Source organism: Lissotriton vulgaris, chromosome 7 (genome assembly GCF_964263255.1).
Source record: "Lissotriton vulgaris chromosome 7, aLisVul1.2, whole genome shotgun sequence".
NCBI lineage: Eukaryota > Metazoa > Chordata > Amphibia > Caudata > Salamandridae > Lissotriton > Lissotriton vulgaris.
Window position 1 is genome coordinate 261,892,970 of NC_141695.1, and position 27,662 is coordinate 261,920,631.

The following is a 27,662-nucleotide window of genomic DNA, read 5'->3' on the forward strand; positions in this document are numbered from 1 at the left end:
GGCCGCTTTTATTGAAACAGGTGCACATCACAATTACAAGGCCCTTGGCCTAATGCCTAACAAAACTACAACCTCACTATACAAGCTGTTACCTATGTTACGCTACCCCCACCCCTAAGGTTCTCCCACACAACATTTAAAAACTGCCATTCAGTACCACCTACTGTGACCTTTCAGTTTTGATCTTTGAACTTTGAACGTTACCCTTGGTGTGACCTTTCAGCCTTTCCCTTTGACCTTTGAACTTTGATCTTTGAGCTTTGACTTTTGAACCCTTGGTGTGACCTTTTAACCTTTCACTTTGAACTTTACCATTTTACCTTTGACCTTTCAACCTTAACCTTTACGACTATTAACCTGTCACTAACCTAATTTCCTAAAGCACCATAAAGATCCTACCTCGTGAACTTGTTTGCCCGTACCCTTTCAGCCTGGATTGCCTCTGTCAATAACAAATACACTTGGCAAAAACATGTCAACTTGAGTACCAACCGCCACCCAGAAAAAAGGGGGGGGTAGACTCCCCTTTTTTCTGCCCCCCCAAAAACGGGGAACCAATTGAAACTCTGCAAAAGACCCTGCACCTAATACTCCGATCCGACGAGAAAAGGGAACCACTAAAAACCTTAAAATCCTACGATTAAGGGATAATGCAACCACATGAGCGTCGAAAAAGAAGTCCTGGCAACACACAGCCCTTCCAAGTCTTCCAATTGCCATGTGTACAGACCCAACCGATGCCCCAAATGGCCAGTCCACAACCCACCTGACCGTTGCTCAACCAATGTAATGACTCACCTGTACGTAAAATCCTAACAACTTATCTTAAGAGGGTAGCAGCTACCTCCCCCCCAGGCCCCCCTCTCCTCACAAAGCCATGTGCCAAAAAATATGTAGAGAGTCACAATAAACACAAAAAACGCCTCTCGTTCGTGCTAGACTCCCAATACCAAGGCTCCTTCAGTAACAAAACAGACACCCAGGAGCCTCCAACTATGGCCGGACCTGAAAACAAAAATTGTTCAGAAAGTGAAGTATCTAGAAACACTCCCCCTGACCAGAACACATTGCTAACAGTAGTACATGCCCGACTCCCTAATACCAAATGCCTGCTATGCTCCGAACCCATGGGCAGCCTTCCAATACCCTGAGTGCCAGCAAACCCCACAGCAACGCGGTTAACCTAGGACCAATTCACCCCTTTGCCACCCCAATGCGCCAGAACAAACCCCTGCCCCGAGAAAATTTTCACACAGGGAAGAGCCACACGTCCCAGAGCCCAAGCGAACAAAAAACGACATACCTGCGCACTGCAGCCCCACCTAACCCTCTCCAGACATATGAAACATGTCTAAGAAAAACCTACTGCCAGGTGACACCTAGTTGAAACATATAACCTAAGAGCTCGGATACCCAAAAGGCCCCAGAAGAAAACAAGCCAGTTCATAAAACAAGCGTACTTCAAAAACCCTTCCTGCAAAATACAGGCAATGCCCCTAAACTGAAAAACATCCCCTGATCACCCCCATGACTCCTCCCGCTGACAAGCACCAGGTGCCATAAATTGTCTCCAGGCCAGAGAAAGAACTGCGCAAGTAGGAGCTGACAATGAACCTACCACCAGCTGAAAGACCCTGCGTTGTATACATACCACAGCTGTTCCGGTATTGCGGTCGGATTCCTATCCACCTACAAGGCCAGTACACAGAATCCTCTCCTCTGCGAATGAGACCAAGCAGCAGGAAATGTCCCGGTTCTCACCAGGGATAAAAAGTGCCCAGAACGTGACATAAATCCTAAAGCAGCCAAGAACAAACCTGCAACCAATGCACAAACTGCACAACCCTAGCCGCCTGCTATTAGATAATTTCCACCGCTGCCAAGATGTAAATCCTGAACGAAACTTTCTAATGTGCCGCTTCCTAACCACACGGCGACAAAGCCACCAGCACAGGAAAAAGGCTCAAAAACGTTAATGCCCCTCCCACCAAACTACCACCGCTCAGACACGACCCCGAAAACCAACTGCCTTGTCAGAATATACAACACCCATTGCCACCTGCCGGTCCTGAACATATTTGAACATCCCACTGAAAGTCATCGTTTCGAACCCAAAGTAATCTGTCAAAGGAATGCAAAATTGACCTTCTCATGCACAGGTCCACCTACACACCAGCCAACAAGCGGATATGGTGGAGAGGCAGCTAATGACATGACATCGCCCTACCCAATCTCCTGCAAAAAGTCCTACCAGCCCTGGCTACCCTAGAGGCAACATTGATATAGCCCCACAAAAACTGGATGTCCTTCAGTGTTAATTTATGCTTGCCCACTTTCCTTCCATCAACACCATAATTTTCGGGTTCTTATCAACCGACCCATGCCTGCATTCCTACTAAGTCAATTTCCATACCTAAGAATGACATGGTCGACATGGCCCCATTGTTCCTCTGGTGCCAAGGGCCAACCCCAGCTCCCCCAAGAGCTCGTGGAAAGTGTCTAGTGCTACCTGGCCCTCCGTGGAGCCCGGGGAACCTACAAAAGAAGACATCTAAGTAGTGTGTTACCAGCCTCGGCCCAGTGTGCTGTGTAAAATACCCCTGAAAAAAGGTGCTGAAACACTGAAACAAAGCACAAGACATTGAACAACCCATCGGAAATGCCCTATCCACATACCCCCGTCCTTCAAACTGGAATCTTAGAAGACCCCAATCATCCGGATGTACGGGAAGCAAGTGAAATGAAGATTTTATGACGCCTGTCGCCATATCTGTCAGTGCGCCCACGGTCACAACCAATGACATAGCAACTTAAACTGGGAAATATGACACTGGGGATGCCTCCTCATCCATGAAAATATTTACTGAGAACTCCTCAAGCCACGATAGGTGTCGTCTTAGTCCGTACTGACCCCATACTTCTTTGGGAACACCCCTCCCAATCAAAGAAACAAATCAAATCATCCACTGGGCGGCCATCAAAAGGACCTGCCAACCCTCCTTCACGGATTTCTTTGTCCAACTTGTGTTGCACCCCTGCCATATGTTAAAATGCTGACTTCGAAATTGTTTGGACACCGCCTCCGCTGAGGCCCCTTTTAATTCCAACGAAACCCCTCTTCAAAACTCTCCAACAGGACCTGCTCTGCTTCCAAACCCTCATCTTCCCCAGATCCTGACGCCAAAGCTGTTAGTCTGACTGGTGTAGAAGGTTTAGGGCCCATGACCCTGAAGTTCCTTACCGCCCCTACCACCCAAGGATTGTTGTGGAGGCCCAGATGTGCAAGCACCTGTCCGGTGCCTCTGCTGGTTTCCTTGCGCCCTGCCTCCCCAACACCTAACCAAGCGGTGTTTCCTTCCGCACTGAGAGAACTCGGGTATGAACTTACCATACTCCCTTGTGCCCAAGCCTTCATAAACATTCCCCTCACGCTCCTGATCCTGACTGTGTAGCTATTGTCCTACTCACCCCTCCCCGGGTAGGCCTTCCGAGAAGGGGCTGGCACCTACAGGTAACCACTTACGGTAAGTATATGCCTTCCAGTTTACATTTGTCAACGGCACCGTAAGCCGCTCGGCCAGCTCATACCTCTCTTCCTTAGACCCTTCCTTGGACCGTATCTCCTTATGAAGTAGCTTCAACCTTTCAACGTATTCCCCCCCTTCAAACGTGCTCTATCGTGGCCAAAATCAAATGCGCACCTGGGGGCTTTTTGCTACACCCATGTGCAGGAGGTTTTTATTAAACTTTAGCTCTTTACTCTGCAAGGCTCTTTACCTAGCCCCTCCGTCCAGTATACATGCCACTCTCCACTTTAGTGCCTGATGCCACCACTTCACCAGTCCCCACACCTCGGACTCTAACATATTTACCCATGTGGAGCTCACCACCCGGCTCCTCCCATACATCGTCACCCTTGGTCTCCACCGACACCATTTTTGGTTTGGCCCGTGGAACAACCTTCTCACTCCGCTCGGTCTCTAACATATTTACCCATGTGGAGCTTACCACCCGGCTCCTCCCAAACATCGTCACCCTTTGCCTCCACCGACACAATTTTTGGATTGGCCCGTGGAACAACATTCTCACTCCGCTCTTTAACCGATTCACCTACGGAGCTTACCACCCAGCTCCTCCCAAAAATACTTCACCCTTTGTCTGCATTGACACCATTGGTGGGTTGGTCCCCCTCCGCCACATCCCCACTCCACACAAACATCCTGAAAGTGCACCTATAATGCAGCATGCTAGTGCCTCTGTCTATAATTGCTATCTGTTTTTTTATTTTTTTATTTCAAAGAGTGTTATTGAAGACATTTTATAATACAGTACAGTATGCAAGGGGCAATACAGGTGAGATACAAGCGCCTTTGTGGCTACAATAGGCATCACCGCAGGATAGGCTGATCTTGGTAGTTGACGTATCTGTAGGCCCCAGGAGAAGGGAAAGAGAAGAGTGGAGAGAGAGTGGGAAGAAGAGGATGGGGGGACGGGGGACCTACCAATAACATGGTGGTTTCCCTCTAGCCTCCAGTCTGGTAATAGCAACGGGGGTTTATGTGACCGTAAGTGTGCGTCCAGGGTGGCCCAGTTCTCACTTCTTGCTATGTGACTAGTTGAACTCTTTGCCGTGATGTTGTACGCCCCCCTGAGGAAGGTTACCCAGTTGATCCAGCTCCTAAAGGTCGCCTTGTCTGTGATCTTCCAGTTCGCTAATATTGTTTTTACTGCCGCTGTGAGTAGGAGGTCAACCAGTTCCCTGTCTTCCTTGGATTCTAGATCTGGGGCCATGAATGCGGTGGCTAGCCCTTCGAGTCCCTGCTGTATGTCCCTCCCTACTAATGTATTGATGAGGTCATTCACTTTGCTCCAAAAAGACCTGACTTTCGAGCATTCGTAGATGAGGTGGGCAAGATCACCTTTTGCTTTGTGGCAATTCCAGCATGTGTCGCTGTCTCTGATACTGAATTCAGCTAGGCGAGCCGGCGTCCAGAACGCTCTGTGTAGTAGCCAGTATTTTTTTTGCGGTAGTTGGAAGTAGACTTTGTTCTTGGAGGCTGAGACCCAGAGGCGGGATTTCTCTTCCTCGCTAAAGTGTCTGTTGTGCAGTGTTTCCCAGAACTCTATTGTTTTAGTATTAAGTGTTGACGTGTGTGGGCTTAGGAGTTTGTACAGGTGGGCAGTCTGGTGTCCGGTCTTGTTCAGGTTTCGCATGTATTGTATGATGGAGGGGGTCCCCTAAGTCAGGCTTGCTTTTGTGATAGCTGCCCTGACTTTGAGGAATCTGAAGAATTCTATGTTGGGTAGGTTATAGGCCCGTTTCAGGGTGTCAAATGTTAAAGGTGTCAGAAATGGGGGTGGTGATGAACAGAGTGTCTGAATTAAGCAGACCACTCTTACCCAGTCCAAAGATCAGGGCCTGATCCATCACTGTTATTTATTTCACTGCACCATCCCAGCTCAGAACCTGGCTATATGCAAATCAGTCTGTCCCTGGCCCAGTGCATCATGGGAACAGGGCAGACTAAACTACCAAGCCAATTCTTCACCAGAAAGGAGACAAGCTACCGGGGACCGGTTTCTGGCATTTCAGCCGTCTTCGGCCCGGCTTGCTTGAATCCTGATGGTGCAGTGAGAAAGGGACTCATGATGCACTGGGCCAGGGTCAGACTAATTTGCATATAGTCAAGTTCTGAGCTGGGATGGTGCAGTGAGCTGAAAAACGGTGATGGATCAAGCCCTGATCTTTGGACTGGGTAAGAGTGGTCTGCTTAATTCAGACACTCTGTTCATCACCACCCCCTTTTCTGAATAATTTTTGTCCACCATAAGCGTGGAAGGGTATACTCAGATGTGAGTCCCTAGCTCATTGCACCATCAGGATTCAAGCAAGCCGGGCCGAAGACGGCTGAAATGCCAGAAACCGGTCCCCGGTAGCTTGTTTCCTTCCCAGTATAAGAATTGGCTTGGTAGTTTGGTCTGCCCTGTTCCCATGATGCACTGGGCCAGGGTCAGACTAATTTGCATATAGTCAAGTTCTGAGCTGGGATGGTGCAGTGAGCTGAAAAACGGTGATGGATCAAGCCCTGATCTTTGGACTGGGTAAGAGTGGTCTGCTTAATTCAGACACTCTGTTCATCACCACCCCCTTTTCTGAATAATTTTTGTCCACCATAAGCGTGGAAGGGTATACTCAGATGTGAGTCCCTAGCTTATTGCACCATCAGGATTCAAGCAAGCCGGGCCGAAGACGGCTGAAATGCCAGAAACCGGTCCCCGGTAGCTTGTTTCCTTCCCAGTATAAGAATTGGCTTGGTAGTTTGGTCTGCCCTGTTCCCATGATGCACTGGGCCAGGGTCAGACTAATTTGCATATAGTCAAGTTCTGAGCTGGGATGGTGCAGTGAGCTGAAAAACGGTGATGGATCAAGCCCTGATCTTTGGACTGGGTAAGAGTGGTCTGCTTAATTCAGACACTCTGTTCATCACCACCCCCTTTTCTGAATAATTTTTGTCCACCATAAGCGTGGAAGGGTATACTCAGATGTGAGTCCCTAGCTCATTGCACCATCAGGATTCAAGCAAGCCGGGCCGAAGACGGCAGAAATACCAGAAACCGGTCCCCGGTAGCTTGTTTCCTTCCCAGTATAAGAATTGGCTTGGTAGTTTGGTCTGCCCTGTTCCCATGATGCACTGGGCCAGGGTCAGACTAATTAGCATATAGTCAATTTCTGAGCTGGGATGGTGCAGTGAGCTGAAAAACGGTGATGGATCAAGCCCTGATCTTTGGACTGGGTAAGAGTGGTCTGCTTAATTCAGACACTCTGTTCATCACCACCCCCTTTTCTGAATAATTTTTGTCCACCATAAGCGTGGAAGGGCATACTCAGATGTGAGTCCCTAGCTCATTGCACCATCAGGATTCAAGCAAGCCGGGCCGAAGACGGCTGAAATGCCAGAAACCGGTCCCCGGTAGCTTGTTTCCTTCCCAGTATAAGAATTGGCTTGGTAGTTTGGTCTGCCCTGTTCCCATGATGCACTGGGCCAGGGTCAGACTAATTTGCATATAGTCAAGTTCTGAGCTGGGATGGTGCAGTGAGCTGAAAAACGGTGATGGATCAAGCCATGATCTTTGGACTGGGTAAGAGTGGTCTGCTTAATTCAGACACTCTGTTCATCACCACCCCCTTTTCTGAATAATTTTTGTCCACCATAAGCGTGGAAGGGTATACTCAGATGTGAGTCCCTAGCTCATTGCACCATCAGGATTCAAGCAAGCCGGGCTGAAGACGGCTGAAATGCCAGAAACCGGTCCCCGGTAGCTTGTTTCCTTTCCAGTATAAGAATTGGCTTGGTAGTTTGGTCTGCCCTGTTCCCATGATGCACTGGGCCAGGGTCAGACTAATTTGCATATAGTCAAGTTCTGAGCTGGGATGGTGCAGTGAGCTGAAAAACGGTGATGGATCAAGCCCTGATCTTTGGACTGGGTAAGAGTGGTCTGCTTAATTCAGACACTCTGTTCATCACCACCCCCTTTTCTGAATAATTTTTGTCCACCATAAGCGTGGAAGGGTATACTCAGATGTGAGTCCCTAGCTCATTGCACCATCAGGATTCAAGCAAGCCGGGCCGAAGACGGCAGAAATACCAGAAACCGGTCCCCGGTAGCTTGTTTCCTTCCCAGTATAAGAATTGGCTTGGTAGTTTGGTCTGCCCTGTTCCCATGATGCACTGGGCCAGGGTCAGACTAATTAGCATATAGTCAATTTCTGAGCTGGGATGGTGCAGTGAGCTGAAAAACGGTGATGGATCAAGCCCTGATCTTTGGACTGGGTTAGAGTGGTCTGCTTAATTCAGACACTCTGTTCATCACCACCCCCTTTTCTGAATAATTTTTGTCCACCATAAGCGTGGAAGGGCATACTCAGATGTGAGTCCCTAGCTCATTGCACCATCAGGATTCAAGCAAGCCGGGCCGAAGACGGCTGAAATGCCAGAAACCGGTCCCCGGTAGCTTGTTTCCTTCCCAGTATGAGAATTGGCTTGGTAGTTTGGTCTGCCCTGTTCCCATGATGCACTGGGCCAGGGTCAGACTAATTTGCATATAGTCAAGTTCTGAGCTGGGATGGTGCAGTGAGCTGAAAAACGGTGATGGATCAAGCCATGATCTTTGGACTGGGTAAGAGTGGTCTGCTTAATTCAGACACTCTGTTCATCACCACCCCCTTTTCTGAATAATTTTTGTCCACCATAAGCGTGGAAGGGTATACTCAGATGTGAGTCCCTAGCTCATTGCACCATCAGGATTCAAGCAAGCCGGGCCGAAGACGGCTGAAATGCCAGAAACCGGTCCCCGGTAGCTTGTTTCCTTCCCAGTATAAGAATTGGCTTGGTAGTTTGGTCTGTCCTGTTCCCATGATGCACTGGGCCAGGGTCAGACTAATTTGCATATAGTCAAGTTCTGAGCTGGGATGGTGCAGTGAGCTGAAAAACGGTGATGGATCAAGCCCTGATCTTTGGACTGGGTAAGAGTGGTCTGCTTAATTCAGACACTCTGTTCATCACCACCCCCTTTTCTGAATAATTTTTGTCCACCATAAGCGTGGAAGGGTATACTCAGATGTGAGTCCCTAGCTCATTGCACCATCAGGATTCAAGCAAGCCGGGCCGAAGACGGCTGAAATGCCAGAAACCGGTCCCCTGTAGCTTGTTTCCTTCCCAGTATAAGAATTGGCTTGGTAGTTTGGTCAGCCCTGTTCCCATGATGCATTGGGCCAGGGTCAGACTAATTTGCATATAGTCAAGTTCTGAGCTGGGATGGTGCAGTGAGCTGAAAAACGGTGATGGATCAAGCCCTGATCTTTGGACTGGGTAAAAGTGGTCTGCTTAATTCAGACACTCTGTTCATCACCACCCCCTTTTCTGAATAAATGTTAAAGGTGTGTCATCCTTTTCTAGCTGTGCAGGTATGTTGACCCCCCTCCCATACCAAGCCGTGTTGTCTAGTGTCCTCCCCTTGTATTGTATCTTTGAGTTGAACCAGATTGATTCTCATCTCGACTTCCTGATACTTTGCTCCATCTTCCTGTCTACCTTCAGGAGTGCGGTTCTGGTGTTCTTGAGGAATGCATTGTTGGCTTCTGGGTGCTCGTTGGCTGTGAGCATGGCTATGGGGTCTAAACCATCTAGGGTGTCCCTCTCTAGCGCGAGCCATACTGGTGTGTATTTCTGGTTCGGGATGAGCCAGAATATTCCCTGTTTGGCCAGGCAGGCCGTTTGGAATACTTTGAAGTTTGTGACATTTAGCCCCCCCCAAGCTCTTGTGCAGTCTCAGCTTTTGCAGGCTAATCCTAGGTTTCTTGTCCTTCCATATGAACTTGTTGATCATATTATCTATCTTCTTGTGAAATTCTTCAGTGAATGTTAGTGGTAGCATACCTAGCATGTAATTGATCTTGGGTGTTATCATCATCTTAATTGTCTCCACTCGTCCCCACCAGCTGATGTACTTGGGGGACCAGGAGTCCAATTTCCTTTTACTTTTTTTAAGATGACTTCTTCGTTGTGTTCTAGGGTTGACCTCAGGTCTCTACCGAAGAGGAGACCTAGGTACTTTAAGGGCTTCTTTTGCCAGGCCAGTCCTGAGGTGCCCAGGACCTCACTTGTTGTGTGGATGTTCAAGGGTTTACATTCTGATTTCTCTCTATTTAGCTTGTAGCCTGAGACTAGCGCGTACTCTTCTATGGCATTCATCAATGCTGCTATTGAGGTGGTCAGCTTTTTTGTTATGATCAGTATATCGTCTGCGTATGCTGCTAGTTTCACGGTGTTATCCTTGACCCGAAAACGTTTTATGTCCGGATTGTTCCTGATCATGACAAGCAGCGGTTCAAGTGCTAGCAGGAATAAGGCTGGGAGAGAGGACATCCCTGCCGCGTACCTCTTTCTAGGGTGAATGGTTCTGATGTCCTCCATTCACTACCACTCGGGCCTTTGGTTTGTTGTATAACGCCATCACCATGCTTCTATATTTAGTCTCGATGCCGAACTTTCCCATGCATAGGTCTAAAAACTGCCATGAGACCCTGTCGAAAGCCTTCTCTGCGTCTAGCGCGATCATGACCGCCTGGTCCTCGCTGTTGGCGGTGTGGTGGATAAGGTGGCATAGGAGTCTGGTGTTGTCCTGAGACAGTCTATTTTTAAGGTATCCTACCTGTGAGTTGTGGATTAGAAGGGGCAGGAACATATTAAGTCTTATCTCCATGATTTTGGCATATATCTTACAGTCCACATTTATTAGGGAGATTGGGCGGTAATTTTGAGGGTACTGTGTGTCTTTGCCTTGTTTCGGTATGACTATGATGTTGGCCTCGGCTAGCGAGTCTGTCATCCGCCCTTCGCTGACACAATGACTGAAGACCTCGACCATGGTGGGTTTCAGCAGCTGTAGGAATTGTTTGTAGAATGCGGCCGTGTAACCATCAGGCCCGGTGCTTTGTCATCTTGAGGGATGTTATAGCCTTCTCTACCTCCGCCCCAGTTATGCCATCTTCAAGGGATTCCCTCTGTTGTTCTAAAAGCTTGGGTAGGTCAAGTTTCCCCAATCGTCCCACCCCCCGTCTGCCGTTAGGTCCATATCTGCTGTGTACAGTTTCCTATAGAATTCTTTGAATACTTCCAAGATTTTTTTGTTGGCTGTTTGTGTCTTCTTCATTGTGTCAGTTATCGCTGCGATTGAATGTTGTCTTTGTTTTGCTTTCAGGTAAGCTGCATGTGCCTTCCCTGCTTTGTTCGCTGAGCACAAGTTTATGGATTGGTATTTGTTGATCCATGTGCCTGCTCTCTCGCTCAGTATTTTGTTGAGCTCATACTTCCTCTTAGTCAGGTCTGTCAGAGTGTTTTTATCTGCTAGGTTTGCACAATGGCGCTTTTCTAGGTCTTTGATCTGGTCCTCCAGATCGGTTATTTTTTGTTCCTACTTCTGTTCATTCTGGCCTTGATGCTCAAGAGTTTGCCTTTTATCTTGGCCTTTAGGGCCTCCCATAAGGTGCCCTTGTCAACCTCTGTGGTGTCATTGAAGGCGAGATATTATTTGATTGCATTCTCAATTTCCGCTATGTTTGCGGGGATCTCCAGGATATCACTATTTAGTCTCCAGCTGCGGCAAGGCTTCTCATTGTGTCTACCGCTAATCGAGAGGGTGATGTGTGCATGGTCTCAAATTGTTATTGGCTGATTTCCATTTGGTCTATGAGATGTGTGTGCGAGGCTGACATTAAAATGTAATCTATTCTACTGTATGAGTTGTGTGGGTGTGAGTAAAAAGTGTATTCTCCTGCGTCCGGGTGCCGCAGCCTCCAAGGGTCTCTCAGTACGAGTTTGGCGCAGAGGTCCTTAAGGGTGTTCTTTTCCTGCGACCTATGGGTAGGTCTGTATGGGTGTCTATCTGTGGCCTGATCCAATACCTGGTTCATGTCTCCTGCTAGGATCATTATCTCGTCCTGGGGAATGCTGCTTAGCCTGGAATCGACCTCCTCCCAAAAACCCCTGTCGTCTGAGTTGGGCCCGTATATGTTGGCTACGTGTAACATCTCCTCCCCTCTTTTGAGGCTTGTCACTAGTATCCTCCCATCTTTATCGGCATGGCTCTCGTGTAGGGCTAGTTTGGCTTTTTTGTTTATTATTGTGATGACCCCTCTATTCTTGTGTGTGGCTGGTGAGCAGAAGACCTCACCTATCCATTTCGCCTTAAGGCGTTGCGCGTCTTCCTCTGAGATTTTGGTCTCCTGGAGGACGTACATGTCGCCTTTAAGTTTCGCCAGGTAGTCTAGTGTTTTCCTGCGTTTGATTGGGTGGTTGAGGCCTTTTACATTGAGGGACAACACTTTCATGTCTGTAATTAGGTGGCTTTGTGTTGGGGTTGTCATGGCTGTGTTCTTTTCTCGCTCTCTAGTGTGGTGTGTTCCTTTGATTTCTTTCGTTTCGGCACCCCCTGCAGCGCCACATAATGTGTTTGTGCTTGTTTTTGCTGGCCTAGATGTTGTATCTGGCCTGGTGTTGCCATAGTTCGGTCCCCTTGGAAGATAGTAAGAGTGGAAAGGAGAGTAAAGACAGAAAAGACACAGAAATAAAGAAACACATATGACTGTACTAGAACCCCCTCCCCTTCCCCCCCTCCTCTCCAACCTCCTTCCTCCCCCCAGCTTTGTACTGTAGACGTGCGACGGCAAGGTCCCCCCCCCCCCGAGTCTAGTCCTATCCCTGTCCCTATACAATCAGCCTGAGGCGTATTCCTCACTACTTCCGCGCCTTGTATGTGCACTTGAGGTAACACCTTACAAGAGAAAGTTAAAGGATATGAGAGCTTCTTCTTAAGTCTTTAAGGCACGGCATGTGCTATTCTGGATCTGCAGGGTTTGTACTTGAGGTAGATTTGTTGTTCGCGGGTTTGGTGGCTCGGTCTCCTTGCCACTTGGGGAGACTTTGAGGTATTGAGGTAGGTCCGTTGTTCTGAGGTAGGTCGGATCTTCTCCATGTTGCTCGCCTCTCTGTGGCCTTTTTCAGAGTTTCTAGGCTGTTAGCATTCATCATCCCCCTTTTCGGGACTGTCTGATGGGGCTCTTCTCTTGCCCGCCCCTGGGCTTTGGGCTTCCATGTCTTCAGGATCCAGGCCCTGAAGGTACTTTCTTAGCTCATTGGGTTCTTCGAAAACCAGTGTTTCTCTCCTGTCTGTGATCCTCATTCTTGCTGGGCCTGCGAAGCCAAAGGTTATATTGTCTTTCCGGAGTTTGTCTCTTAGTGCTAGGAAACCTTTCCTGGTTTCCACTGTTTGCCTTAAGAAGTCCTGTGTGATGATGATTTTTTGTCCGCTCCATCTCAGGTTCTGGCCCTTCCTGGCGAAGGAAAAAATCACTTCAGTGTGGTTAGCTCGGAGTGGCTTGAATATGATTGGGCGCGGTCCTCTTCCTTGCAGTGGTTCAGTTGCTAGCACCCTGTAGGCTTTATCCACCTCGAATGTCCAGTCAAATTTCAGGCCTGCCAGCTTTGGCAGGAGGTCTTCTAGTAGGGCTGCACAGGACCCTGGTGCGTTCTCTTCCCCTTTGGGGACTCCCAGAAGTCTTATGTTCACCTTTCTGCTGCGGTCGTCCTGTTCCGCCAGCAGCTCCTGCAGGTTGTTGGTTGTCTTGGCCACGTATCCCATGTCTTTGTGTGTCCTGACACTGGTATCTTCTAGGTCGCTTATTCTTTGTTACACTGCATCAATTCTGCAGTTCGTCTTGCTTTGGTCAGCTCTTATGGCTGCTAGTTCGAGTTGCATGTTGTCTATTGTCTTTTTTGTGGCTTTGGCTAGATCGTTCCCTTCTTTTATCTTCTTTAGGAGTGTGTCCAGTGTTGGGTTTTTTTTGTGGTCATTTTTCAGCTTCATCGGAGAGTCTGGGAGGTCTTTCCTGACTTTTTTGCTGTCGCTGGCGTTTTTGTCATCGCGTCCCGACATAGTGTAAAAGCCCCTTCTGGCCAGGTAGGTACACAGTCTGTCATCTCTCTGTTGTGTTGCAGGGTACACTTTTGTACCTTTTGCGACTGCTGCTTCCTTGTTCGCGGGTGTATTGTCTGAACGAAATCTGCTTGGCGACCTGATTGTCCTCGTCCTTGTCTTGCCCCCGCCAGCTCTCTTGTGCATTGTTGCGCTGCTTCGCCTTGTTGGCTGAAGGCGCTCTGCTGATATCCCTCTGGCTTTGACCCCAGCTCCCTTGGCCCTTGCGCCACTTGTCCGTTTTGCCTGTAATTGTTTGTCAGTGTACTCTTGAGCTGGGACCTGCTGGCCTGCCGGCCTCCTTGATTGCCTTTGTTCCGTTATGCTCATTTGGGACTTGTGTTGCTTACTTCGGAATCAGCCTTGGTATCTGCCTGCCACAGCGCTGTTTGTTTGCGTGCTGGCAGCTTGTGCGTGCTTACCTCCTGGTTTTCCCCTGAGAGGTTTCTTCTTCTGATTCGCCCCTGCTAGCCGTTTGTACTTGTAGAGCCTCCTCGCTGCATAGACAGGAGCTTGTCTATATCTTGGTTATGGTGGCCGTCTATCCTCAGGAGCCTTCGTTTCGTTTCCGCTTTGTTCTTCTGGCTGGGTCTTCCCTCCTGCGCCTCCCGTGCTTCGTGCTGCCCAGGCTGTGGACTGGTTTTACGTGACTCTGCTCCCTTCTGGAGGCAAGAGGACCTTCCGGCTTGCCTTGCTCTGTTTCCGCTCTGCTTCGTGCTCCCCCCTGGTGTGCTCCTTTCCTCGCGACCAGCGTTCGCCCTTTCTCCTGCAAACGTGTGGTCTCTGATTGCTTGTTGTTGCTTGGTTAAAGTCCGCTCCCTACGAGAGTTCACCGGTCTGCCCTGCCTTAATGTAGGCGTGTTTGCGTCTGAAAATGGCTGCTTCCAAGGGCTGCATTCGGTTTCGTTTCCGGTCTTTTGCTCCTCCCTCGTCTCCTGGTCTGGTCACCACGACGTGCGGGGCCCGGCGAGGGTATGTGCCTCCTGGTTCTTGTTCGGGAGATGTGGGGTTGTGGGTTGCGGAGTTATGGAGCACTCTCGTTAGGGTACGGGTATGCTTCTCACCTCGCTCCTCCTGCGCACGTTCTTCTGCTCAAAATGGCCGCCTCTAGTGACTGCCTTCAGTTTCGGTTTGGTTCTTGGCTGTTTGCGCTTGTGTCCACGTCGGTAGGTTTTCGCCCCTCTAGGTGCCGGGTTGAGGTGCCGCTGTACCTGTGCACTACCAGATGCTTTCTGTGACTTCGGTGTGCCCGTTCTGCCTAGGGTCTGTGTGCTCTGGTGGTGTCCGCTATATACTCGTCCATTTTGTGCCAGCTTTCTGTCACTTATTGAGCAATGTTTGAAGAATGGGGTCTTTTAAATTAACAACATTTAATATCTGTACTGGGCAACATTGCCCTTGCTTGATTCTGTGCAATGCCTCTCCTAGGTGCGTGATTCATGTTCAATTGCATATGAGGAGTCTGCAGGCCTGACACTGGGGTCTTATAGGTAAGTTAAGTATGCCAAGTAGTGGTATGTGTGAGAAGAATCAAGCCGGGAGCTGGCAATTCCTGAAGGAGGACCCGCTGTGGTATGTTGTGCTCCGGTTTGAGTCCAGACAAGAAGCAAAGATTCAGGAATGGGCGGGGCTTTAAATAGCAGCTGCACCAAGCGGCTTCCACTGGAAACTCGTGAGACTTCACAAGAGTAATCGATCATGAGGATTTGGATGTTGGTGCACTGGCGCGTGCAGGGGCTTGTACCTCCTCTTTTAAAAACACTGTTCTCTGTCACTTATTGGACAATGTTTGCACAATGAGGCCTTTTAAAAAAACAACGCTCAAAAGCTGCACTGGGGAACATTGCCCTCTCCTGACTGTGAAATGCCTGTCCCGACTCTGTAGAATACTAGGTGGGGCACATGCTGTGCGATTCCTGGTCTATTGTTTATGAGGGGTGGGCAGGCCCAACATTGGGGACTTATAGTTAAGTTAACCATGCCAAGTAGGGGTATGCCAATTTTATCGTGGTGAAATGGGGAACACAGGCACTTTATCACTGGTTAGCAGGGTTAAAGTGCACAGAGTTCAATAGTCAGCAAGAAGAGTTAAGGCAAAAATCTAAACATACACCTGGGAAAATATGGTCATTTTCCACACATAGCATAATACTAGATCTGATTTAAAACTTTCATTTTCAACTACGGAAACTTCATCGGAGTGACTTCCAGCAGTAGTGCTAAATAAGCTAACTGATTTTTTTTTTTATAAGAAGACATCTAGTCTTACTGAAGCATCACGTCACAAAGGAAAGACACTGCTTCTGAACACCTTAGTCAGGAAATTAGCCACAAGATGAGCAAAATGCACCCTTTGAACCTCTGAAATGAATACCTGTTCTGTAGGCAGGACCTAGAAATGGGTATACCACTATACTCCCTTTAGAATTCAGAGGAAATCCAACAGGTAGGACATGCTGTGTTGTGACATAGAGTCTGCTATAGGAAACCCATGGACAACCTAGGAAAGACGTCAGGTTTTCTCCCCTGTACCAAGACGAAATGGAATGTTTCAAATCTGGTTGTACACACCAGCCTCCTGGGACAGAGTGGGATCCTACCAGAAACAGTCACTGTTAGAAAGGCTAAATTACTTCAGTGTATTCACTCCGTCTTGCTAAGGCCTACATGGAAATCATCAGAAATCATACAATGGTATAAACTCAAACAGAAGAACTACACAATTTATTAGATGACAAAAGAAAGGTTGCACTACATGACAGAATATTACCTATATCTAGGAAGAAATGATAATATTGAAGAATACCTTGCAACAAACCACATAGATATCCTCATGTAGTACACTCTATGGGGTCTATTACGATGGCGGGTGGACAAAGTCCGCCCGCCACCGTAACGGTGAACGGTACTGACCACCAGAGGTGCGGCAGTCTCGGTCTGCCCATTAGGATGCAACCACCACCCTGGCAGTCGCATCCTGCATATTTAATGTTGTGGCGGGTGGGGCTTTGTGCAGCACCCACCACAATGTCAAATATGCATGTTGTGCATTGGCTTGCACATCGTGACAGGCACTCTGTGGTGCCTGTCTCCTTGTGCATGTCAAATTAGGGGGGTACCTATGGTACACTGTGGAACTTTAGTTTGCGATCTAAACATCATCTGCGCCATCTTGTCACCTATGTACTACGTGCGCTGCAGCCATTTTAGGTATCATGGTCTCCCTGTCCACGATCGATCGCCAGCGCGCCCCTCTGACCCAGCAAGCATCCTCCGCGCACCCTGGCTCCCCTCCCTCCCCCTCATGAGCATAACCCTTCTGCATGACCCGGTCCTTGGGAGTCACGCCAGCGCCTGACCAACACCTCCTCTCCTCCCATGAATGCCCCTCTGTTGATAAACCTTCCCTCCGCACTGGATTGTCCACGCGGCATGAATACCACTCCTTTGATGACCCCTCACCCCGTGTCCAGCTGTCCACGCAGGTCCGAGGCCATCGCCTAAGCCGGGAGATATCATTTACTGCCCCTTATTGTATGAGGTCGCTCTCCTTCAAAGGACCCTCTATTGATCCAGGCCTCCCCACCCCCTGTGATATGATCAGGCGCACACATCCTAAGACTCGACGGAACACTCAGCTGCGTGATGACCCCCTCCTCTTATCAGCAGGTTGAGGACCTCTATTGTGAAGGTATATGGGGGTGGGATTGACACGAGGATTACGGGGATGTCTTTTCCTTGCTTTACAAAGTTCTGATTGTAATAAAGAAAGGTCACATGCCATAAACCAGTGTATAAGAGGCCAGGCCTCCGAGAGGCTGTTAGAGCACCTCGAGACGATACCTTGTTGTCTGATCTGATGTGTTCTGCTCCGTCGGAATAAAACTTCTGTTTCCTGCCTTCTGGTCTCCGGCGCCTGCCTCATTGCTTGGTAAACTTGAATGGTACTAGGGCGGTTAGCGCCGGGCAAATCTTGAGAAAAGTCGTAGCCCTACCTTTTTCCACAATTGGCGTCCCAAAACGTGGGGCCCATCAGCGACACGTGGATCCAGTGGGAGAGGTCCCGAATACAGAGTGAACGACTGCAACGATCGGGAAGAGCTTGTGTCCGATAGACCCTCGTCTGACAGCCGATCATCCGACCTTCACTAGTTCTGAACAGACCTCTCTCGAGTGATCTACGGTCCTGACTGGGAACCATCAGGAGTGCCACGGGCATCACGAAGGAGAGAGGACGATCGGGCGCTGGATCCAGAGGACAGGAAACCGTCCATGCGGTCCGGGTAAGGTCGTGTAAACACGACGAATTGAGAAAAGATTGTTTTGTTTGGATAATACTAGTATTACGCTTTGTTGAAACCTCTGGAGATTCGCTGTCTGCAAACGGAGAAAACAACAGGCTCTCTCTTTGCAAACAGTGAAGGATAGGTAACGCAGACTTTTGTCCCCGTTGTAACCCGTCGTGCCTATCTTCCTCCCCCACTGTTTCCCGAACTGTCGTTCGTGGATTATTGTCTGGAGATTCTTTTTCTGCAAACAGGGAAGAACAAGGTCTCTCTTTGCAGGTAGAGAAAGAGTGGGTAACGATAACTTTTCGTGCCCACTTATTCTCCCCACTGATTGTTTGATTGACCGATTGTTCGGTATTGGTTCGTTTGAGGTATTCACCGCCGGCAAACAACGGAGAATAGAAATATTCTGTCTAGTCTTTGCCCGCCGTGATAAGATAGGTAGTGCAGACTTTTGTCCCCGTTGTAATCCGTCATGCCTATCTTCTCCCCACTGGTTGGTAGCCTGTTTAGCCCGGACCGCTTATTAGAGATGAACCATCCGGCTCCACTGGAGGGCACCCCTAATAAGGACATGTTCACTAAGTATGGACTAGTCGCTATAGCTTACACTAAACTATGGCATAAATATACAAAAAAGAACCCTGAAAGTCAGTGGCCACTGATAGGTTCCTTTAATGAAAATAAAATAAAAACATTAGAAATAGCGCTCCAGAAGAATAAGACCACGCCCACTATGCTCGACAGTATCGGCATGTGGCGCAAAGAAACGGAACAACGAAAGAAAAGAGAAGAAGCAAAAATAGGGAAAGAATTACGAAAGGCAGCCCACCTGGCCGCAAAGCAACTAGAAGAGGAAATAAAAGAAAGAAAGGAAGCTACACAAAACCAAGAATCAGGGTCGACAGGCCAATGTCCTGTTAGGACCCCCTCTGCGCTCTACCCTGAATTGCCCTCCAAACAATGAGCGAACGATGAGTTACTACTAGGTCCCCCAATCATCTACATGCCCCCTCCATATGCTCCCAGCCAACAAAGCTTGCAAGCCCTGAGTGCGAGCGAAAATGACCTTAGCGCTAGTGCACCAGCCCTCACGGCCTCCGCACCAGCTACATTAACAACTTCGTCAGACGATCCCGAGGCTAGCAAACAACCACCAGCCAGACCAAATAGGTTGAGCAAAGATGAGCGGGATGGGATCGACAAAATAGCAAGGACATTAGTAGAACGAAGGGAGAGCGAAGATTATACAATGAGCGTATATAATTCACATGCCGACAGCCACAGACGGCATTTCATCTTGCGATTCAGCTACTACACCCTGAACGCATATGAAGATAGGTATCAAAGTAAGGGTCCTGCTAAATTAACAACGCTGTATAGGAAAATTGATGTTGGAGATGGGACTGAACGTGAGGCGACGGAGCTCTTCATGCAGATGCTTGAGGTCTTCCGCCACCTCACGGAACAAAAACCCGAAGCCAAGGTTACAGTCCCTGAAACGACCTCGGTAGAAGTAGCCAATACTATGATGCCTATCAGAGAAGCGGCCCCTTACTGGATCCCGCCACGGGGCCAGGGAACAAGCGATGATATTAATAATGAAAATGCAAAAGGGAGGGTTGTGTACAATTGGGTTTACCAACCATGGGACCGACAAGATATCCTAACCTTCAAACAAACCCTGCCCGATTTAAGAAAGAACCCGACGGCATTTTATACCGAATTAGGCACAGCCTTGGGTTCGACAATAATGACTTTAGCGGACATTGACTTGTTCTTTGGGTTATGCCTGCCAGCTGACGTGTGGAAGCAAATCCGGAAGGCTGACCACACGGATCTGTTTGGACATACCTGGGACCAACTCGGTAAACTAGATAGACAGCGAGAGCCAGGAAGGAAACCAGTAAAAGACATACTGGAACTCCCAGACAAACTAGTCCAGAAATTAAAGACACTGATCCCAGAAAGAAAGGTAGATTGGTCGATAGTCACGGCCTGTCGACAGAAACCGCAGGAAGATGTGTCAGAATACTTCTCCCGATTCGAGACAGTGTTCTCCGACTACAGTGGCCAAGACATGACCACCGCAACCGGACAACACCTGTTTGTACAAAATTACGTAAAGGGCCTAACACAAGAAGTCTCCCAAAAGCTGCAGACGAGCGAGAGTAGTTGGGGGGCCTCCAAACCCGCAGCTATCCTTCAGATGGCTCAGTATTACGAGCACCAAAAGAATGAGAATGATAGGGCGTCCGAGAAAAAGAAGAAAGATTTAAAGGAAAGGGTAATGATAGCCCAGATACAGGGTATAGCGGTAGGACGGGAACACCAAAGGGGGAACTACCAATCAACCACCCCCAGAGATCTACCTCCTAAAGATCACACCCCAGCACCCCACACTGGACGTAGAGACATTAGCAATGACCAATGCGCCTTCTGCAAAGGGTTCGGCCATTGGAAATCCCAGTGTCCAGTTCTGCTAGAGATGAATAGAAATAGGGACTCCAGGGATGTGGCAGGAGGGCCGAGAAATAGAGTACAAGGACGAGGGCACACCAACGACACCAACAATGACAGATCAGGGAGACTGAACACATTTGACCGTCCCCGACAAAACCAATATCAGCTGTCCGAAGGTGAAAATACCCCCGACTTTGCATAGGACTGCCAGGGGCAAGGGAGGGATCCAGTCGAGCTCTGTGTTGACCAGCAAGGTCCTTATGTCACCGCTAAGGTCCTGGGTACAGAGTCTCCATTCTTGGTAGACACTGGGGCGACACGTAGTGTGTTATCAAAACGACTGATTCCAAGGGCACCCTTGTCTGGCTCACACATAACGTCGATAGGTTTCGATGGAACGCCCTCCACTAACCCCCTGTCCGTACCTATTACCTTTGACCTAGAAAACAACACCACTGACGCGACATTTCTACTCTCCTCCAGCTCCCCTGACGCCATTATGACCATTGACTTACTGAAACATTTTCGAGCTACCATTAGGTGTTCCCCAGATGGAATACGAGTCATCCTGTACGACAACCCAGACATGCCCAGATCCCGTCCCCCACGACACATGTGCTCCATAACTGACGCTGACCTGTCCCTGCTTGACACCCTGCCTCCGTACCTGTGGGCCAAAAATGACTCTGATGTGGGGCGAATGATGATTGATCCTATTCACATAACTGTACGACAGGATGCTATGCTCCCGAAACTCCCGCAATATCGGATATCGCCAGAGGGTGAGAAGGCATTGGTAGCGATCATTCAATCTCTGGTGGATGCAGGAGTGGTTGAAGAGGTGGTTAGCAACGTCTGCAACAGTCCAATCCTACCTATTGTTAAAAAACAAGGTGAAGGAGATGAGAAAGCATACCGCTTCATCATCGACCTACGAGAGATTAACAAAGTGGTTATACCCCAATACCCCGTAGTCTCAGATATCACTACCATTTTGACCCTCATCCCGTCCACTGCCACCACCTTCACTGTTATCGACCTTAAGAACGCGTTTTTCTCTATTCCCATCCATCCAGACAGCCGTTATCTCTTCGGCTTCACTTTAAAATCCCGCTCGTACCGATTTTGTAGAGCTCCCCAGGGGTACACTGAAAGTCCCAGCATTTACAGCCAGGCCCTCAAAAGGCAGCTAGATGCCTTCCAGCTACCAGAGGGAGTGGTGTTGATCCAATATGTCGATGATATCCTTTTGGCGGCCGACACCACCCCACTTGCAACGACAGCCACCGTCCAACTCCTACACTTTCTTGCAGAAAATGGCCATAAAGTCTCCAAAAAGAAGTTGCAATTCTGCCAGCCACAAGTGACTTACCTGGGCCATCTCCTGTCCAAAGACGGGAGGAAACTTACACCCGACCGAATCCAAACCATCCTAGACACCCCCATCCCAAAAACACAAAAGCAGGTCCGCTCTTTGGTTGGCCTAACCTCTTTTTGCAGACAGTGGTTGCCTAATTACAGCCTCATTGTGAAACCATTACTTGCCCTGCTGACCAAAGATGTCCCCTCCCCGCTTCCTTGGACCACTGAGTGTCAAGCCTCCTTTAAGGAATTACGGGATGCACTCTGCTCAGCGCCTGTCCTAGGAACCCCGGATTACTCCAAACCCTTCTCCCTCTTCACCCACGAAAGGGAGGGGTGTGCATTGTCTGTCCTAACTCAATCAATTGGTCCTAAGCAGCGCCCTTGTGCCTACTTCTCCGCCACTCTTGATCCTGTAGCCAGAGCCTTACCTGCCTGCCTTCGAGCGGTAGCTGCCGCTGCTGTCTCTATCCGCCAGAGCGAAGGAATCGTACTTTCAAACTCCCTCACTGTGCTAGTACCCCATGCAGTCGACACCCTTTTGAACCAGACAAAGACCCAACACCTGACTAGCGCACGACTGACAGGGTACGAGTTGACTCTGCTTGCACCCCACATCACACTAAAGAGATGCACGACTTTGAATCCTGCCACATTGTTACCCCTGCCTGAAAATGACCCCGACATTCCTCCCATCCACGACTGTGTGACCCTCACGGACGAACAAACTAGGAGTAGGGTTGACCTCCGAGACACTGCTTTTACTGACCCCGATGGAGAGCTATGGGTAGACGGCTCATGCATCAAACTCCCAGATGGCACCACTTCAGCTGCCTATGCAGTAACGACAGCCCGAACAGTAGTCGAGACAGCCTGCATCACACAACGATCTGCCCAGGCAGCAGAGCTGATAGCCCTCACACGAGCATGCATCATAGCCGCAGGGACCACCGCGAACGTATCTACGGACAGCAAGTATGCCTTCGGAGTGGTCCACCATTTTGGGCTCCTTTGGAGGGAGAGGGGATTCCTGACGTCCCACGGCACCCCAATCCTCCACGGAGATCTAGTTTCCGCTCTGATTGAAGCGGTTCTCCTCCCCAAACGATTAGCGGTGATCAAATGTCAGGCACACAAAAGGGTGACAGACTTAGTCGGACAAGGGAATGCATTAGCCGACGTTACTGCACGAACCACTGCTGAGAATAGGACGGTGACACGCATGTATGTGACCAGGTCACAAGCAGAAACATGGAGTGACACAAGGGTAATGATCAGAGACATACAGTCGGCCAGCACCCCTCACGAGCTGACCAAGTGGGCAAGGGTGGGTTTGAAGGATGAAGAGGGCTGCTGGCGAACGAAGGATGCAAACAAGTGGTTGCTGCCCGACTCATATCTGATCCCCATACTGACGATGGCGCACTCCCCCGCACACATAGGATCTGCACCCATGATCGAACTCATTTCCAAAGTCTGGCACAACGACAAAATCCCTGACTCAGCCAGACGCCTAGTTCAGCAGTGCCTTATCTGTCTGCAACACAACCCCGGGAAAGGAACTGTAGTACCCCGGGGAGGGTTTGGGACCCCCAATCACCCCTTTGAGGTCCTTCAGATGGACTACATCCAACTAGAGAGATGCCAAAGCCTGAAGTATGTACTAGTCATCGTGTGTGCCTTCAGCAAATGGGTAGAGGCCTATCCAACCCGTGACAACACTGCCATGACTACTGCCAAAGTACTACTGAAGGAATTCTTCCCTCGCTATGGCCTTTGTCGAATTTTATGGAGCGACAATGGCTCCCACTTCATAGCTGAGGTTATCCAACTAATCCTAAAGGGGTTGGGGGTGAAGCAAAGGTTTCATGCGGTCTTCCACCCCCAATCCGCCGGTCTAGTGGAACGCCATAATGCCACACTGAAGCTGAAATTGGCAAAAATAGTGGCCACCACTGGACTTAACTGGCCGGATGCCCTCCCACTGGCCTTGTTATCGATGCGCTCCACTCCCACCAAGCACCATTTGACCCCTTACAAGGTCGTGTTTGGGCGACCGATGAATCTCTGGACTGCTCCCAAACCGACCTCCATTCATGACGTCCCAGACGTCCTACTATCTGATTATTTGTGCAAGTTAACTAAAACATTGTCTGTCATTCATCAACAGGTGCAGCAGGCCATCCCCGATGCTTCCAGGGGCCCCGGCCATGACATCCAACCGGGAGATTTCGTGTTGATACGAAATTTCCAGCGGACCAAGAGTCTGGAACCACGGTGGACGGGCCCCTGGCAAGTGCTGATTACCACCCGAACGGCGCTTCGAGTGGAGGGGAAGAAGCACTGGCTGCACGCACATCATTGCCGGAAGGTCTCTGCAAACCTGGCCACGACAGAAAACGTCAGCGCCCAAGAAGAGCTCCTGAGCAAAGACCGACCGATATTGGACTGTTATCCCGATACTGAGGCACTCGAACTTGCAAAATTCTCTGATCCCACTGTGCCATCCAGAGAAGGGTATTTCCTGCGTCGAAAGGAGGGAGTTTCGGCTAAGTAAGGCCACGGACTAAGTTAAATCTCAGAACGGTGACCTAAACACAATCAAGGGTTACCGGGAGAGAAGCTAAACGAAGTCTGTGGTTCTGCCCACTACCGAGCCCCTTGAAGGTGATGGAAGCGCCAGATAAGAAGATGATGGAAGCGCCAGATAAGAAGATGATGGAAGCAACAGGAAATACCCAGTATAGAAATCCAAAGACTGACAACTTGCACAAATCAAAGACAATCGCACTCTTCATTGTCTTCCTCTTCTGCCTCCTCCTCATGACCTCCTTCTGGATTCTGGAGGAAAGCACACCGGCCCACAAGGCACTACTACCTACTGCACAACCGACACCCCTGAAAGAGCATCACCTAATCTCCCTGTCGCCTCAACTCCGAGAAAGGCGCAGGGAATTCTGGAACAATTCCTTCGTGCAACTGTTGCACCAACACAACCTTGCTGCAAATGCTACGAACTGTTGGATCTGCGGGTTGCTCCCGCATGCCACTGGACACTCCATCCCCTTCATCCCTTCACCCTTCTCAGTTCACGGCTCTTGCCTCGCCTGGTTGATACTCATGCAAGAGAGCCACAAGGACAACGCCACCTCCAGCCGGACAGTGTCGCACTTCTACTCCGGGTTCTGGCTGAACAAAACCGAAAAGACCTCTGTTGCTCTGTGTCCTGCGCTCACGGGCGCCACCTTCCTTAAAGACATTCCTGCCAAAGAACGAGTCGAAGTACAGGTGCTCCACAATCCAGCCAGGACCACCTTCTCTCATCTGCAAAAACAAACTACCGCTACTCTGACTGTGGCCCTGTCTGTTATCAATGTCACCGGTCTCGTGTGTCTCGAAGGCCATGGAACGCAGCTGGTGGGTCACAGCGCCTGCCGAATCACCAGAACATTGGACTCAGCTGACCCCCCTTCCTTTGTTGCTTCTCCGAATATGTACTTTGTGTGTGGCACCAAAGCTTACACCTGGCTCCCGAGAGGTTGGAAAGGCGCCTGTTACATTGCCTTCGTTCTTCCACCCACATATGTAGCCCCTGCCAACCACCACCGGCAGAGGCGTGCAGATGACATTGGACAAGCCGACTCCACCGGAGCACAGTTCCTTGATGCAGCAAAGGGACTTGTTCCCCTGTGGGGCCCAATGGCAAACAGCCGTGCTATCCGACACCTGACCCAGGCAGTAGAGACAACGATCAACATCACGGCTGGCATCCTCGCCAACAACACTGCGGAGCTTCAGGCGGTCCGCCTTGTGACCCTTCAAAACCGTCTTGTCCTAGACGTGGTCCTAGCCGACCGAGGAGGAGCATGCCGCATTATCGGATCCAGCTGCTGCACCTACGTGCCAGACAACTCGCCTTCAGTCTACAAAGCCATTGAACACCTCCACAGACTTTCCTCAGAGGTTCACCAAGAACAGGAAGGATGGTCGCTTGGGAGCTGGTTTTGGGACGCTTTGAAGAACTGGGGTTGGAAGTTGTTTTCCTTCGTGCTGATACCTATTGTGATATTATGTGGGTGTTGCTTAGGTATCCAATGTCTGCCACCTTTGTGCGGCCTTGTTTCTAACTGTATGTGCCCAAAGACTTTGGACTTCCGAAATGAGCACATGAGTCCCCTCTATGAAGTAGAAATACGTGGCCTTATGGGGATAAATCCAAACTGACAAGTTGGCGAGACATGTTAAAAGGGAGGACTGTGGAACTTTAGTTTGCGATCTAAACATCATCTGCGCCATCTTGTCACCTATGTACTACGTGCGCGGCAGCCATTTTAGGTATCATGGTCTCCCTGTCCACGATCGATCGCCAGCGCGCCCCTCTGACCCAGCAAGCATCCTCCGCGCACCCTGGCTCCCCTCCCTCCCCCTCATGAGCATAACCCTTCTGCATGACCCGGTCCTTGGGAGTCACGCCAGCGCCTGACCAACACCTCCTCTCCTCCCATGAATGCCCCTCTGTTGATAAACCTTCCCTCCGCACTGAATTGTTCACGCGGCATGAATACCACTCCTTTGATGACCCCTCACCCCGTGTCCAGCTGTCCACGCAGGTCCGAGGCCATCGCCTAAGCCGGGAGATATCATTTACTGCCCCTTATTGTATGAGGTCGCTCTCCTTCAAAGGACCCTCTATTGATCCAGGCCTCCCCACCCCCTGTGATATGATCAGGCGCACACATCCTAAGACTCGACGGAACACTCAGCTGCGTGATGACCCCCTCCTCTTATCAGCAGGTTGAGGACCTCTATTGTGAAGGTATATGGGGGTGGGATTGACACGAGGATTACGGGGATGTCTTTTCCTTGCTTTACAAAGTTCTGATTGTAATAAAGAAAGGTCACATGCCATAAACCAGTGTATAAGAGGCCAGGCCTCCGAGAGGCTGTTAGAGCACCTCGAGACGATACCTTGTTGTCTGATCTGATGTGTTCTGCTCCGTCGGAATAAAACTTCTGTTTCCTGCCTTCTGGTCTCCGGCGCCTGCCTCATTGCTTGGTAAACTTGAATGGTACTAGGGCGGTTAGCGCCGGGCAAATTTTGAGAAAGGTCCTAGCCCTACCTTTTTCCACAACCCCCCAAGTGCCCCACCTCCCACCTCTCCAATACCACAGGGGCCTGCAACAGGCCCCCAAAGCCAAAAACCGCATGCCTTTCCATGGAAATGCCCAAATACGCTGACATCATAATATGGTGGGTGGTGCCTGCTAGGCACTGCCACCATATTATTGCCCAGGACCACACAGCAGGCAATCGTGATGAATGCCTGCCTGTGGTAAAATGGCTGACGGTCTTTCCATCCGCCGCTGTGCCCTCGCCATTGTAATAGGGCGGGGGGAAATGGCGTACAGGCAAGGAAAGAAGTTGTGCGGATCGCCACCGCCGGGTGGGGGGTTGTGATCTGCCCGATATCATAATGGGCGACTTAGTGCCCGATTCACAAAGGTAAAATATTTTTGAGTATGTTTACACTTTTGAGTAAGTTTACTACTTTTCTATATTCAAAAGTTTTACTTTTATAGTAACTTACACTTTTGCAGTATCTTACACTTTTGTAGTAATCAGCAGTATGTTTCGCCAACCACTTACACTGTATCAGCCTCCCATCGAAAACAAAGGTAGGTACTGCTACAAAAGTGTAAGCTATTATAAGAGTACGTTTGTGAATACTGAAAGTAGTAAACATACTCAAAAGTGTAATTTACCAAAAAAGTTCAGGTTTGTAAATAGCACTTTGCAAGTTCTGTAGTACTAAAAAGTGCAGTTTGTGATTCAGGCCCTCAGTGACTATCACTCACAAGTGTGCATGTCTGAGATTGTGTTATAACGAAGGAAGTATTGTGGGAATGGGTGAGACCCTTAAAAACGAGGAAAGCACTCTGAGACAGCAACAATAAGACCAGATGTGGAAATTGATGACACCATGATATGAGTGAAATGTGGTGTGGGTAGACTAG